The sequence below is a fragment of the Python bivittatus genome, unplaced genomic scaffold (genome assembly GCF_059951505.1).
Source record: "Python bivittatus isolate LINGU-HERP-01145 unplaced genomic scaffold, Pbiv_v1 ctg000700_np1212, whole genome shotgun sequence".
NCBI classification, from domain to species: domain Eukaryota; kingdom Metazoa; phylum Chordata; class Lepidosauria; order Squamata; family Pythonidae; genus Python; species Python bivittatus.
In genome coordinates this window covers 94,669,445-94,683,821 of record NW_028277098.1, presented here as the reverse complement: position 1 = coordinate 94,683,821, position 14,377 = coordinate 94,669,445, and positions in this window count along the sequence as shown.

The following is a 14,377-nucleotide window of genomic DNA, read 5'->3' as shown; positions in this document are numbered from 1 at the left end:
AGTACACCTGGAACCCTTCCTGAAGATCTTCCTGTTTAAGATTGGGATGAAAAGGCAAATGTATTGTACATAAGCCTATTCCTCCTATTTGTGTTTATGTCTCCCAGCCTTACTTAAATCTGGGTCTTCCAGATATGTTGGATTACAGTTTTAGGAATTCCTATCCTGCAAGGTCCAAATAAGAACACATGTCTACATTACATAGAAAGAGCTGTCCCCAGCATGATGTGAAATAAGCAAGAATGGTGTATGGGCATTGCTGAACCTTCAATCTGCTTTCTGGCTTGAGCATTTAATATTCCTCTGATATAAACAGAGAGAGGTCAGTAAGATTTATTAGCTAGGCTGCTATTATCTACTCTATCACTTCAAATTTCTATTTTGAAATGTCTGAAAGAAAATAAGATCAAGCATTATGCCATGGAATCCAACTGTTTGGTTTATCACTGGGATTCCCAGGTGGCAATGAAACGTTTCCTTGAAACTCCCCTTCCATATTCTTATACTGTCTGCTGACCATCAAACTGGCAAATGTTATTCAGATTTCTGGTAATAACTTTAAGCCACAATAACTTTAACCAGATCTTGAGAAAGTGGTATACTACCACTCCTCCCTCATGCGTACAAATCTATTTACGCTGAACTGTTCTTTCTAAGCGTATTCCATAGTTGAAGCAACACCACAAATACTGTTATGATAAGCAAAACTTGATTTTTGGTGGCTTATATGGACACTTCAATGCAGTTTTCCTGGCATGATACAGAAATAATTTCCCGCTGCCTTTTTCTAGGATTAGTTATTGTTGTTTACTTCCCAGTCTCTACAGCTCTGGATTTCTCAGATGGTCCTCATTCCAAGTTACTAACCAGGGCTGACTCTGTTTAGCTTTCTATATCAGCCAAGGTCAATAACATTTTACAGATGGTTAACTATATCCAATTCTTCCACCTAATTCTAATGGAATCTGAAAATATCCAACCTGTTCTCACTATTCTGGAAGTGCAAAACTTTTACTTTCTTCCAAACACCTTCAAGGTTTCTGTCCAACAAGAAGCCTTAATTGGGAAAGCCCTGCAATCAATAATACCTTTCTAAATTGATACCCAAGGATACCCTTCAACAGAAATCTGGCAGCCAAATAGAGCTGATGGAATAATGGCCTTTCAAAGATATCCCAAATACTGCCAGAAACAAAGGTGGATGACTCTACTTGCAGCTCTCAGAATATACTGATGATGGCTCTCTATCCTGAAAAATGGCCTTGTGTGAGGTGAGCATTCAACTGCTATGGAAACCAAGGTCAAAAAAAAAAAAAAGCCCAACTGTTGGTACAATTCCAGGGGAAAGCTGAAAATCGCAGTTGTTAAATGATGCCAAGGGAAGATACTTATGAGCAGTGCATTTATCTGCAAAGTAAGTTTATGGGAGAGAGAAAGTTAGCCAAAGGGATCTACAGAGGTATCTCCTAGAGATTGCCCTGTCTCCCTATATCTCTGTTGTCTCTCCACCATGATTTCTCCCTTCCAGATTTCAAAGAAGGAGGGAAGGCACTAAATGGAGGGATAAAAGAAGGTTGGGGGAGCAGAATGCCTGCAGTGTGCAATTAAGGGGGAAAAGGCAATAAAGGACAAACTAAATCATATGTCCTTGGCATATCACAATACTGGAAGTATACAGGACAATTTAGTACACTTAACAGTATGAAGATTAAGACTCCCCCCCCCCCCGCCCCCAGTGCAATCAGTTAAGTCAGACTTTACAGTTCTTCCCAAGGCTAAAAATGGTACCTCCCTGCCCTCTGGCCCTCCATTCATTATCACCATTCTCATGGACTTGCTCAAAGAATTCCCAGTGAGAAGCTGGGGCTACTAGTAGGCCCAGCAGCAAGAGCCAATTGTCCCACTTGCCCTTGGCTCCTCCTCATTATTTGAGTGGGCCATGACACTAAGGATACCCTGCTATATGGCAGAAACAACTTTCAAATTCTAATTAAAAAAATCCTTGACCTGCATGAGAAAAAGAAGAGCTACAGCTCTTGAGGTTGAAGTGGATTTCATGTCATGTACAAGCATCTGGCTGGAAGTATGCTTCTCATTTAGGTAATTTTCCTCCACTGGCAGAGGATAGGAGAGGAAGGAATGGACATCAGGAGATGGTGGGAAGGGACACAAATCACTACTGATCAACAGTCTGGAACCCTGGATAGATGGAGCTCCATAAATTTGGACAGATGTTTCTAGATGTCTTTATTTTAAGAACCCAAGTTCCCCAGTGTGGTGCCTAGAGATGCTAAGAGGTCCAGTGATTTCTCTTTTGAAATCTACTTGGCTCTCTGCCATACCTCCTTTTTCCCTGTGGGTCCTAGCATTGCTCTTCCAAGCCTTCCCTCAGTCCCCACTCATCATATTTATAGCTGCTGGTCTTCAGTGCACCACCAAGACTCAAGATACATACATTACCCCAGAGGGGCACCTCTAAGATGCCAGGGCCCTCCATTCTCTGTTCGTATAGGAAAAAAAGACACCAAGGAGTAGCATCTTAGTGACACACCTGGTGTCACCTGGCTCTGAAACAGGGATACCAAGGCAAAGAATGTTCTCCCTACTCTTTCCAACTGTCAAAATGCTTTAAAGTCTGCCTTTGAAGCACACAGCATGGCTTTTGTCCCATTTAGAGCACAGTTTGTACTGAAACTGAACAATGCTGAGCCATTCAATCTGCACTCCTGAGATGCACTTAAATTGCCAGTTGTAATATAAAACCTGACTTCCTTGGGGATAATGTGCCTTTATACCAAAAGAGACACACTAACTTAATCCTCCCCATGCCTTTTCCCAGTATTTCTATGATCAAACCTCCAGGTGCCTGTATCTTTATCAAATTAATACAAAAACACTATGTAATACCCTCCACATAAGCACACTGGCTTTTTAAAAAGGAAACAAGTAATGCACCTTATAAAAGGTACACAGGCATTGCAAAGATTTGCATCTCTTTTTACGGTTTTCCAAGGGCCTTTTAAAGGCTCAGGAGGGCATTCAGAAAGCTGAAATAACCACCTGGTTTTACTTGAAGATGGCAAACACACAACAAGAATAATCAAGAGTTTGCATTAGCCTAGCACTCACTATGCATTCAAAAGCAATACAGACAAGATATTTAAGCACTATCAGTGCCAACAAGGGTGAGCTTGTGCTACAGATGATTATAAAAGAATTCTGCAGACAGAAGCTGCTAGATAAATTATTAACAACACTCCATGGGCCCAAACCACTTGTTCTAAAGTATTACTGCAGATTTGAATAATACTGGGAATGCCACATTCAGAAGTATCCTTTATTTTTGGCTTCCAAAATAAGGTGGTGCAAGATGAAGAAAAAGGATCACAGATATAAGAATTAACACTTCTCCTGGGACATCCATTAAACCTCTGACACAAGGATCAAGAGTTCTTCACCACAGATGATCTCCTTCTTTGGAGTGACTCCCTCGGCTGGTGATGGAGAGAGTCCTCTCCTTGCAACACTTGGCTGTCTCTGCCACAAGGAGTCAGCACTACTCTCCATTAGGGGTGAGCTCACAAAGCATGTTAGCAAAAAAAAACCTGAAGGCAGGTGGCCTCAGCAGAACTGAGGGAGGATTATGACCTCTAAGGAGAAGCCATGCCAGGCTCTGAACATCCCACGGATGAGAGGCCAGTCAGATGAAGAACATCTCAAGGGGGATCTATCTCAAATGTCTCCTATGAAAAAATGACTCCTGAACCTGAAGAGAATGGTTTGAGGATTGTGCAGTATGAACTGGGAGGTCCATCAACAGCTGAACCAATGCCAGTAGATTCAGAGAATCCTGTTATGCAGAAGAAAAGGCAACCAAAGCTGAGATTGGGGAGGCAACGGGGACTATTTTCTTTCCCCCCCCCCTTTTTCCCTCTTGGAATTGGGCAAATTGGAAGGCTTGGCATCCATAACGGGCAATTTCCTTGAGGCTGAAAATGGTGCAACAGAGATCTAAGGATCCTTTGCTGGTACAGGTAGCCCTCACTTAATGACGGTAATTGGGGCCAGAATTTCTATCGCTGAGTGATGTAGTCATAAAGTGCAACATCATGTGACTGCCTCAATTAGTGACAGCAATTCTGATGGTTCCCATTGCCATTACTAAGCAAAAATCATGGGTTATTAAGTGAGGACCTCATGTGACTGCGACTTGCGACTTCCTGCCAGCTTCCCACAAGCAAATTAAATGGGAAGCTGGCTGGAAGTTGCACATCCTGGGCAGCTCGCATGCAGGCCAGAGGAGTGAGTACTATGGAGTGAGATAGCGGTGTGCTGCAGCAAGTGCATGCAGGCTGGGGAGGGGTTGCTGCAGAACAAGCATGCTACAGAGTATGAGACCCCTGGGATCCCATACTCCATAGCGGGCTCCTTGGGAAAAAAAGTAACGGGAGTGATATGCAACCTTCCCCACCAGCTACCCCACTGACTTTGCTTGTGAGAAGCTGGCAGGGAGGATCACAAATGGTGATCACATGACCGCGGGAACATTGTGTGAGCCAGTTGCCAAGCGCCTGCATTGCGATCACGTGACTGCAAGGGGTGGTGCAATGGCTGGGACTTTGAGGAGCAGTTGTAAGTACTACTCGTTCAGCACTGTCGCAACTTTGAACAGCTGCTCAACGAGTGGTTGCTAAGCGAGGGCTACCTGTAGAGGGATTCAGCTGGTCTCATGAAGAGATGAGGGCGCCTAATTTGGACAGTGTCAAAGATTTCAGCAAAGAAACTAAAGAGTCCACCACTTTGAGGCTTTCCCCAAAAGAGTAATTCTCAGCCAGGAAGAATATTTGCAGCAATCTGCTTCAGTGCTTGCTTGAGTCTACTCCATGAGCTTCACTGATGTAAAAAGGGCACAGGGTAGCACCTACAAAAATGGGGATGTAAGACCAAAATCTGATTACTTATGATGGAGTACAAAAAGAAAAAAAACAAACACTGTGTAGATCCAGCAGGGTTGAAGAGAGCAATCATGTGAACAAAATAAAGAAATGGAAAAGAAAAAAACTTGATAGAATGAGGTGCTCAAGGACCAACATCCTATTGTTATGGTAGTCAGAAACAAACTGAAGAGGTTCAATGGAAGCCATTCCTACCTGTGTGGTATGTGTAAGGCATGGCTCCTGCTAAGCATTTCTATAATGCCTAGCAGATTATGAATGGGGCTCTGGGCAGGCCCCTAATTCTTGCGTGTGAATTGCAGAGAGCATGATGAAGCATCTACTTTACAGAGTTATGATAAGGAGGAAACAGTGGGGGGAACTACATTCCTCCCCTTGTTCAGCCTTCAAGAAAGGTGGGACAGTGACAAAGTGACACATAAATCAATTAACAAAACCTACTTTCAGCTTAAGTCCTTGTTCCAGTCATACCATTCAGTGACTCATCAAAATCTTGGTTTCTGTGGGCTACATATATAATCCTGCTCCTTTTAAAAAGTAAAAGGGGTTATATAAAATCCTGCTCCTTTTAAAAAAAAGAGAGACTTATTTGCTACAGCAAATGCTATTTTAAAAAGAGAGGTAGAAACCCTTTTTATTGTTTTAAAGATACCTAGAATTCCCAAATTATATTACTTTCTAGCTACACAGAAAACCCATTTTGCTTTATTGATTACTTGACCTGTACTTGCTACGGAAAATCTACAGTAAGAAACAAAAACCATTCACTTGATTGTCTTAACTGGTAAAAAAGACTTTGCATAAACAATTCAGTGCTGGTCTAGAACCATAATAAATGTTAACAAACAGCATATGGTAAATTATTATTTGCAGGCATGCACACACACAGACCTCTAATACAATTTGTTCCATGCTTATTGCTGTCTAAAGAGAGAAACAGTAAATTTGGGGGTCCTGAAAATGCATCTGACTGAACATTTTTACTTACCAAGCTTTTGGCAAAGATCTTGCTTTGATGCAATAACACCTATAACTCATATTTGCGTGGTGGTTTATAATGGAGAGGAAGAGGGGGAAAAAGCTCTTAAATGCTTTTACTAAAGTACATTATGTTCTTCTTAAACTAAAGCAGCAATTTTTTTCAGACTTTTTAGCTTGAGAAAATGAATCCACGTGGATCTACCTACAATGGAGTTGTTTTATTTTAATTATATTTTTTGAATACCTCTCTTCCTCCCCAAGGATAGGAGTCTGACCATCAGCCTGCCTGGCTTGTATTTATGAGCAGGGATAGAAGAAAAACTATATCTGGTTGTGTTTTAAGTTTAACCCAAACTAAGTTAAATTACCGAAGTGCAGTTCATGCTTTCCTCCTCAAACTTTGGGTATTTTCCCCCTTTATATGAAAAATTACAGTTCATCAAAAAAATTTGGAGAGGATATGGGTCACTGAGGCTTCCAGTTGTTGCTGTTCCAGCTCTGCTTGGAGATTGCAAATAGTAGCCTTGCCAGGTATTTGTTTAAATCTCTCCATGAGAAGGCCACAGTGACTTTGTCTTCCCTGCTACACGGAGAGGAGAGAAAAAGTTGGCAGCTATGCTAGAAGTATCTGTTGCATTCAAAGTGAGGGTTACCAAAGGGGTGTGTGTGTGTGTGGGTGTGTGTGTTCCATAAGAGAAACTGAAAGGATTGAGATAAGACAGTCCTAACAGATGGTTCCAACAGGCTCTTGCTTAACTGTGTTGCCATGCATGAGAAGACAGCAACTGGCACTCACTATCAGATGGTAGGAAGCAAGCTGGAAACAAGTGGACACCAAGTTGGCGCAATAAGGCATTTTTTGGTCCCGGGGGGGAAAGCAGACAATAGATCAGTGATTAAGCTATTACAATGTTTATCAGCATCAGACAAAAGAAGCAATTATGAGAATCACATCCATCCAACAATGAACAGGAGATCCACAGGCCATAAAACAGGGAATCTGTGGTCCATCAATACAATACCCAAAGGTCCCAGCAAGCATGGGCATGAAAGGAACATGAAGAATCCCGGGCATTGTAGTTCACCAATATCTGGTGGGCCACAAGTTTCTCACACATGCAACATAAATAGTCCTGGATTACAAAACCCCATTAGCTAGCATGGTGCAGGTGGTTACAACTTGGGTTCAGCAATTTCCAGAGGTCATAGGAATCTCATCCCAAGACAAAGAACTGTGTCCCGGGGGAAGCATACAGTGGGGCAAAAAAGTATTTAGTCAGCCACCAATTGTGCAAGTTCTCCCACTTAAAAAGATGAGAGAGGCCTGTAATTGTCATCATAGGTATACCTCAACTATGAGAGACAAAATGGGGGAAAAAATCCAGAAAATCACATTGTCTGATTTTTAAAGAATTTATTTGCAAATCATGGTGGAAAATAAGTATTTGGTCACCTACAAACAAGCAAGATGTCTGGCTCTCACAGACCTGTAACTACTTCTTTAAGAGGCTCCTCTGTCCTCCACTCGTTACCTGTAGTAATGGCACCTGTTTGACCTTGTTATCAGTATAAAAGACACCTGTCCACAACCTCAAACAGTCACACTCCAAACTCCACTATGGCCAAGAGCAAAGAGCTGTTGAAGGACACAAGAAACAAAATTGTAGACCTGCAGCAGGCTGGGAAGACTGAATCTGCAATAGGCAAGCAGCTTGGTGTGAAGAAATCAACTGTGGGAGCAATAATTAGAAAATGGAAGACATATAAGACCACTGATAATCTCCCTTGATCTGGGGCTCCATGCAAGATCTCACTCCGTGGGGTCAAAATGATCACAAGAACGGTGAGCAAAAATCCCAGAACCACACGGAGGACCTAGTGAATGACCTGCAGAGAGCTGGGACCAAAGTAATAAAGGCTACCATCAGTAACACACTACGCTGCCAGGGACTCAAATCCTGCAGTGCCAGACGTGTCCCCCTGCTTAAGCCAGTACATGTCCGGGCCCGTCTGAAGTTTGCTAGAGAGCATTTGGATGATCCAGAAGAGGATTGGGAGAATGTCATATGGTCAGATGAAACCAAAGTAGAACGTTTTGGTTTAAACTCAACTTGTTGTGTTTGGAGGAGAGAGAATGCTGAGTTGCATCCAAAGAACACCATACCTACTGTGAAGCATGGGGGTGGAAACATCATGCTTTGGGGCTGTTTTTCTGCAAAGGGACCAGGACGACTGATCCGTGTAAAGGAAAGAATGAATGGGGCCATGTATCGTGAGATTTTGAGTGAACACCTCCTTCCATCAGCAAGGGCATTGAAGATGAAACATGGCTGGGTCTTTCAGCATGACAATGATCCCAAACACACCGCCCGGGCAACGAAGGAGTGGCTTCGTAAGAAGCATTTCAAGGTCCTGGAGTGGCCTAGCCAGTCTCCAAATCTCAACCCCATGGAAAACCTTTGGAGGGAGTTGAAAGTCCGTGTTGCCCAGCGACAGCCCCAAAACATCACTGATCTAGAGGAGATCTGCATGGAGGAATGGGCCAAAATACCAGCAACAGTGTGTGAAAACCTTGTGAAGACTTACAGAAAACGTTTGACCTCTGTCATTGCCAACAAAGGATATATAACAAAGTATTGAGATGAACTTTTGATATTGACCAAATACTTATTTTCCACCATGATTTGCAAATAAATTCTTTAAAAATCAGACAATGTGATTTTCTGGATTTTTTTCCCCATTTTGTCTCTCATAGTTGAGGTATACCTATGATGAAAATTACAGGCCTCTCTCATCTTTTTAAGTGGGAGAACTTGCACAATTGGTGGCTGACTAAATACTTTTTTGCCCCACTGTATATTTGTCTTCATCATGGTTTGTTTTGTTTTGTTTTTCATACAGGCTGGCTTACAAAAACAGAAGAAGAAGATGGCCATTAAAACACATATACATATATGAAACATTTTAAGTTGTGCTCATTAAACTGAGAATGAACTGCATTGAGGGGCTGAGGGTTTTTTATTCTGAAAATCAGCATGAAAACACTGAAAATAAAAATAAAGTTATAGAATTCATAAAGCAAAAGACACAGTCAGCTGGACGAAAACTGGAAAAGGGGATTAGAAGCTAAAAAAAACAAAACCTTTGCCTGGTGCCTTAAGTATCCATCTGATAAACTTATCCAGGAAGATGGTTCCACCACTGGATTACCACCAGTGAAGAAAGGACTTTGGTAAACACCAGAGCCTCCTCTAACTTTCATCAGCCTTCTCTAACTTCAGTGCCCTCCGGATGGGAGACCACAATTGCCAGAACTGAAAGAAATGATCGTGCTGGCCAAGAAATGTTGGAATTCTTCCATATGTCTGCAGGGTACCCACAAAAAGCCTTGAAGTGGAGGTTTTTGCAGTCCAGAGGTGCACATGGAGAGGGGAAGACTTTTGAAGGATGACAAAAGTTTTCAACACCTGCATACAGAGATTATTAGAAACTTAGAGCACCCAAAGAACAAAGTGTTATTCTACAGTGCACATCATAATACTCTACCATAAAGTCTTCAACTGTTTCAGAGATAAAGCAATCCATCTGTCTCAAGAGATGTTAAACTTCTCACTATCCCTTTTTACACTTAGGCTTTTATGCACAGACATTCAAAGCACATGGATATTTGGTTATAAATGAGGAAACATTAGAGCATGTGGCAGGAAAGATTTCTGCTCAACTTACACTTTTATGCAGAGCGGAGCAATCTGCTAGGGAAGGCAAGGAACGACAAGAGAAAAGACTATCGGTTCCATATACAAATACACCCCAGTATAATCCTACTAAAATACATGGCAGTTTATGAGACCTCCAAATAGTGCAGTACCCCTGTATTTCTTCTATAGTGGAAGCAATCACCTCAGTCACAAATGGAACCCAAGATATAATCCATTTTCTGCCTGGGAAACTGTACTTCAAACTATGGGACATCTCATCAATTGGAGCCAAAAGATCATACCCCAGTGGTATCTACTCTGAAGGTTCTGAAACTATCAACTAGTAACTGACCTATACTTAGGCATATAAGGTTGCTGAGAATACTCCCTCCCCCTTCCTTAAAAAGCTGTATGATAGATAGAAGATGGTCACAGTTTTTGATGTATTACAAAGTGCTAGCAAGACCCAGCAGAGCCATTATCTTTATTTCACAGGTGAACAACTGGTTCTCAGAGAAATTAAGAGTAGCCAAAAGGTTATTTGCTCACAAAAGACTCTCAGCAGTAAGACCTGGTGCCTTGCTCCCATCTGACGCAGGAGGAAGATCCCAGTGTCCAAAAGTGGGCATGTTCCCAGAAGTGTTCCAAGGCTGTTTTTCCCCCATAGATGTTTCCCCATCTATTGGGAACATTGTCTTGTTTCACAGGATCATACTGGTCAACGAGTATGGGTACAATAGCGCTCCAATCTAAAAAGTGTTAAAGCCTCTTTTTCATGCGACTCTCTCCTAGGAAATCATATTTATGGGCCCAGCTCTTCAGGCATGCTAAAATTAGTATGCGTACTGCTTCAGTGCCTTCATTTTCTTTTTACAATCCAAATAGTGTAAGAAAAAATTATCTCCATTATTTCTCTGAGAAAAAAAGAAAAAAAGACAAACTGGAGCTCTGCGGTAGAGCAAATGGTCTGATTGCACTAGACCTTAGGGTCAATTCTTCATATCTGCAGGAATTGCTAAGGAAGACTTTGGGTTGAAACTCTAGAAAATTGCTGCCAGCAATATAAAGCTGGGGTGATGACCCTCTAGATTGCAGCCCAGATCTTAAGGCCTCAACATCTGGACTACAAAGATCTCTCTTCTAGACCACTTCCCTGTTTAATGATGCTGAGATGCTTCATGTTTACCTCCATGAAGCCACAATGGGGTAAGCAAAACAATACTCTCTAACTCTTTGAAAGTTTCATAATTAGTCTCCAAATGTATAGTTGAACGATATATCAAGAGCACTAAAGTCAAATGTGTGAACCACTTTTTGGCATGGAAGGTGATCACCATAACCCCTCTGCAGAGTAGCTAACTAAATGTAATTCCTGGAGGCTTTTTCCAGACTCAGAATTTATGATTCTTCCAAAAGCCAAATAAAACTCTCTACTATATAACACAAGGAACTTGAAAGACACAGAGCACTCCGAAGAATGAGGAAGGCAGAAGCTGGATCTTTCATATACTGATAACATCTTTTGATGTTTCTCCGTGAAAAGACTAATCTGTATGACTTGCTCACCAGCAATTATTTTTCCTCCAGAAGCAATTTAAGTTCATTCATACAAGGAGATCTACAACATCTCTGTATCTATATGTTGTTGTTTTGTCTATTTCACTATTACTCAAAACCATTGCCTAGAATAACTCGAAGGTTCATAGTTTAGAGACACCCATCAAACCAGGGCTAAAATCTTGGCTTTGCCTGAGCTATCACTGCCACTACTAACACTTTTAAATACGATTAAATAGTGATTAAACAAAAAATACTAAGATAATCTATGCCCCTTTATGTCACTTTTGACCATATATGCAAAAGACTATAGGAACAAGATACCAAGGAAATCATGCTCCAATCGTCATCATCATCACTGACTCAGCTGGACCAGTCAGGAAATAATTCACTGAGCCTGTTTCTGGCAAATGCAGATGTGCATGTTAAAGAAAATTATTATAAACTGGTTTCGTTTCAGTTTCAGCTTTTTACTTGCCCCATCCAGATGATCATGTAAACATTTCAGTTTACTATCTTTACACATAGAGGCCACAGACCACCATACATGAGAACATCTAACATGACTGGAAAGCAATGTATAAAAATTAAAATTAAAATTGAAAGAGTTACCTCTTCACACGTGTTTCCTTAACACTGACATCCAGTTTGGTGTAGTGGCTAGGGTGCTGACCTAGAAACCAGGAGACTGTGAGTTCTAGGCCTCCCTCAGGCATGAAAAGCTGGCTGGGTGACTTTGGGCAAGTCACTCTCTCTCTTAGTCCAACCCACCTCACAGGCTTGATGTGGGGAAAATAGGAGGCAGGAGTGTTAGGTATGTTCACTGCCTTGAGTTGACCTATTTTGAAAGAAAAAGGCAGGATAAAAATCTAATCATCCTCATCATCTTCTCAGGATAATGGACATCCCCTAACAAAGCCTGGTTTGACAGAGTCCCTCTGTCTACACCAGTGGTTCTAACAAAGGATAACTGACATCCCCTAACAAAGCCTGATTTGACAGAGCCCCTCTGTCTACACCAATGTTTCTCAATCTTGGCAAGTTGAAGATGTATGGACTTCAACTCCCAGAATTCCCCAGCCAGCATAGCTTCACATCTTCACACATCTTCAACTTGCCAAAGTTGAGAAACACTGATCCACACTAAGTAAAATTGCAAGGAATTAATCTTACCACCTTTCTCTGTCACAAAGGGCCTTCTCTGAACCTAAAATTGCATAATTCTTGGTCCCAGGATCCACTCCTGTCTCCATCAACTTTACTTCTACAGTTTCTTCTCCTGTCAATTTCTTGAGGTCAGTATTCCATTCAGCTAGCAGATTATTACTCAGATGGCTTTCACTGCTGCTTTTGTTCTAATTGCTGCCATTGTTTAGATGGACCCTATGGGTGTGTGTATGTGCGCATACTTCACCTTTACTCCTATGTTCCAATCCTCAATACTTACGAAATCCCTGTGCTCCTAGATCACTTCATCCTAGATAGCAAATAAGGGCAGACACAGGGATAATACTGTCTTGGCTTCATGATAAATGTTCACCTGTAGTTCAGCAAAGACATACATGGAATTCCTCATGCTATCCCCTAGGAACAATTGTATAACTACTACTCTTTTTCTGAGAATCGCTTTTGTTTTGCTCATGAAAAAGAAAATACGGAACCAGCATGGGAAAAACATAACAAGGTTACAAAATGGAAGACACTTATTTATTTTTTATTTATTTATTAAATCAATTTATACAGCCGCTCATCTCACCACAGGCGGCGCTGGGCGGCCAACAACAAAACTAAAAACAGTGAAATACGTTAAAAATATAAAAAGCAAAATAAAACAGAGAATAAAAGGAAGTTAAAAATAAGGGAGTTGCCTCACTCATTCCCCATCCCCTGGAGTCCCCAGGCCTGCTGCCATAACCAAGTCTTAAGGGACCTCCAGAAGCTCAACAATGACAAGGCCAACCTCACCTCAGGGGAGAGAAGATTCCATAGCACAGGCACCAGAGCAGAAAAGGCCCACCGCCTGGGACCTGCTAAATGTAGCTCCCTAGGTGACGGAACCCATAACATGCCCTCTCTGCTGGATCTGGTAGGACGGGCAGCTGAAATCAGGGAGAGGCGGTCCCTCAGAACTACTTATGTCCAGAACTACTGTAAAATCCCATGAATAAAGCCAAGTGGCTGCATATCAAATGTTTCACTTGAAAACTTCCTTAATCAGCTATAAGCACTATACTGTAGAAAAAACATGACCTCCAGATGTTTGTTATTTCCATCAGCTCCAATCAACACAGCCAACAGTAATGATATAAGTTATCAAAAAGTATCCAAAGGCCACTAGCTGGACCCCTCTACTGCTGCCTCAGTTAAGATCAAGAGAGCCTGGAGACCACCGTCAGCTGCCACCACCTTTAGTTTTTGCATTCAGGAAACTTTTTCCTATGTGAATCATGCCAGATTTACTCTCCTCAAGCTGGTGCAACACATCAGAGATAGTGAGATTGGTCTCCTAAAGTTCTAGAGAACATTAGTCTCCAAACAGCTGCTGCAATGTTTAGAAAACCTTCTTGAAAGCCTGAGCTATTACATCATCTAAATTCTGGGTCTAACAACATGGAAAACCAGATAGTAGCATTCAACATATTGGAGAATGTGTTCTGCTTACTACTTAGAAAAGGAGTTCTTAAATAAGAGGGTTTCTTGATAAAAGGCCTTATTTATTCCTTGTACCAGCCTTCCCCAACTCAGTGCTTTCCAAAAACAGAAACAGTCCAACACATCTGGAGAATACAAGATTAGGAGAAGCTGCATTTGACGAAGAGAGGAGACCCACAAATGCCCACAGAGTATACAAACTTCCTGCACACTTTCTGAAGGAAGAAACTGAAAAAGCTTCATTGGTTTTTTCTGCCACTCTTAAATTCTGACCTCCATATCTTAGTAATTCATGAAATGGCTTTCTGTACAGCAGCTTTGCCTACAGAGAAGAAAAATGCTAGCTTTCTATATGCGGAGATGTAGTAGTTTTATTTGAACAGAGGAGTATCCAGCTTGAAAATCCTCCCCTCAAAACCTGAAGGAGAACAGCCATATAGATCTTTATCTTGAGAACAAGGTTTCGAAGCTACACATCACGCACAACTTCCATGTTATTTAACACAGAGCCAATACTCTCCACATTTTTCTTAA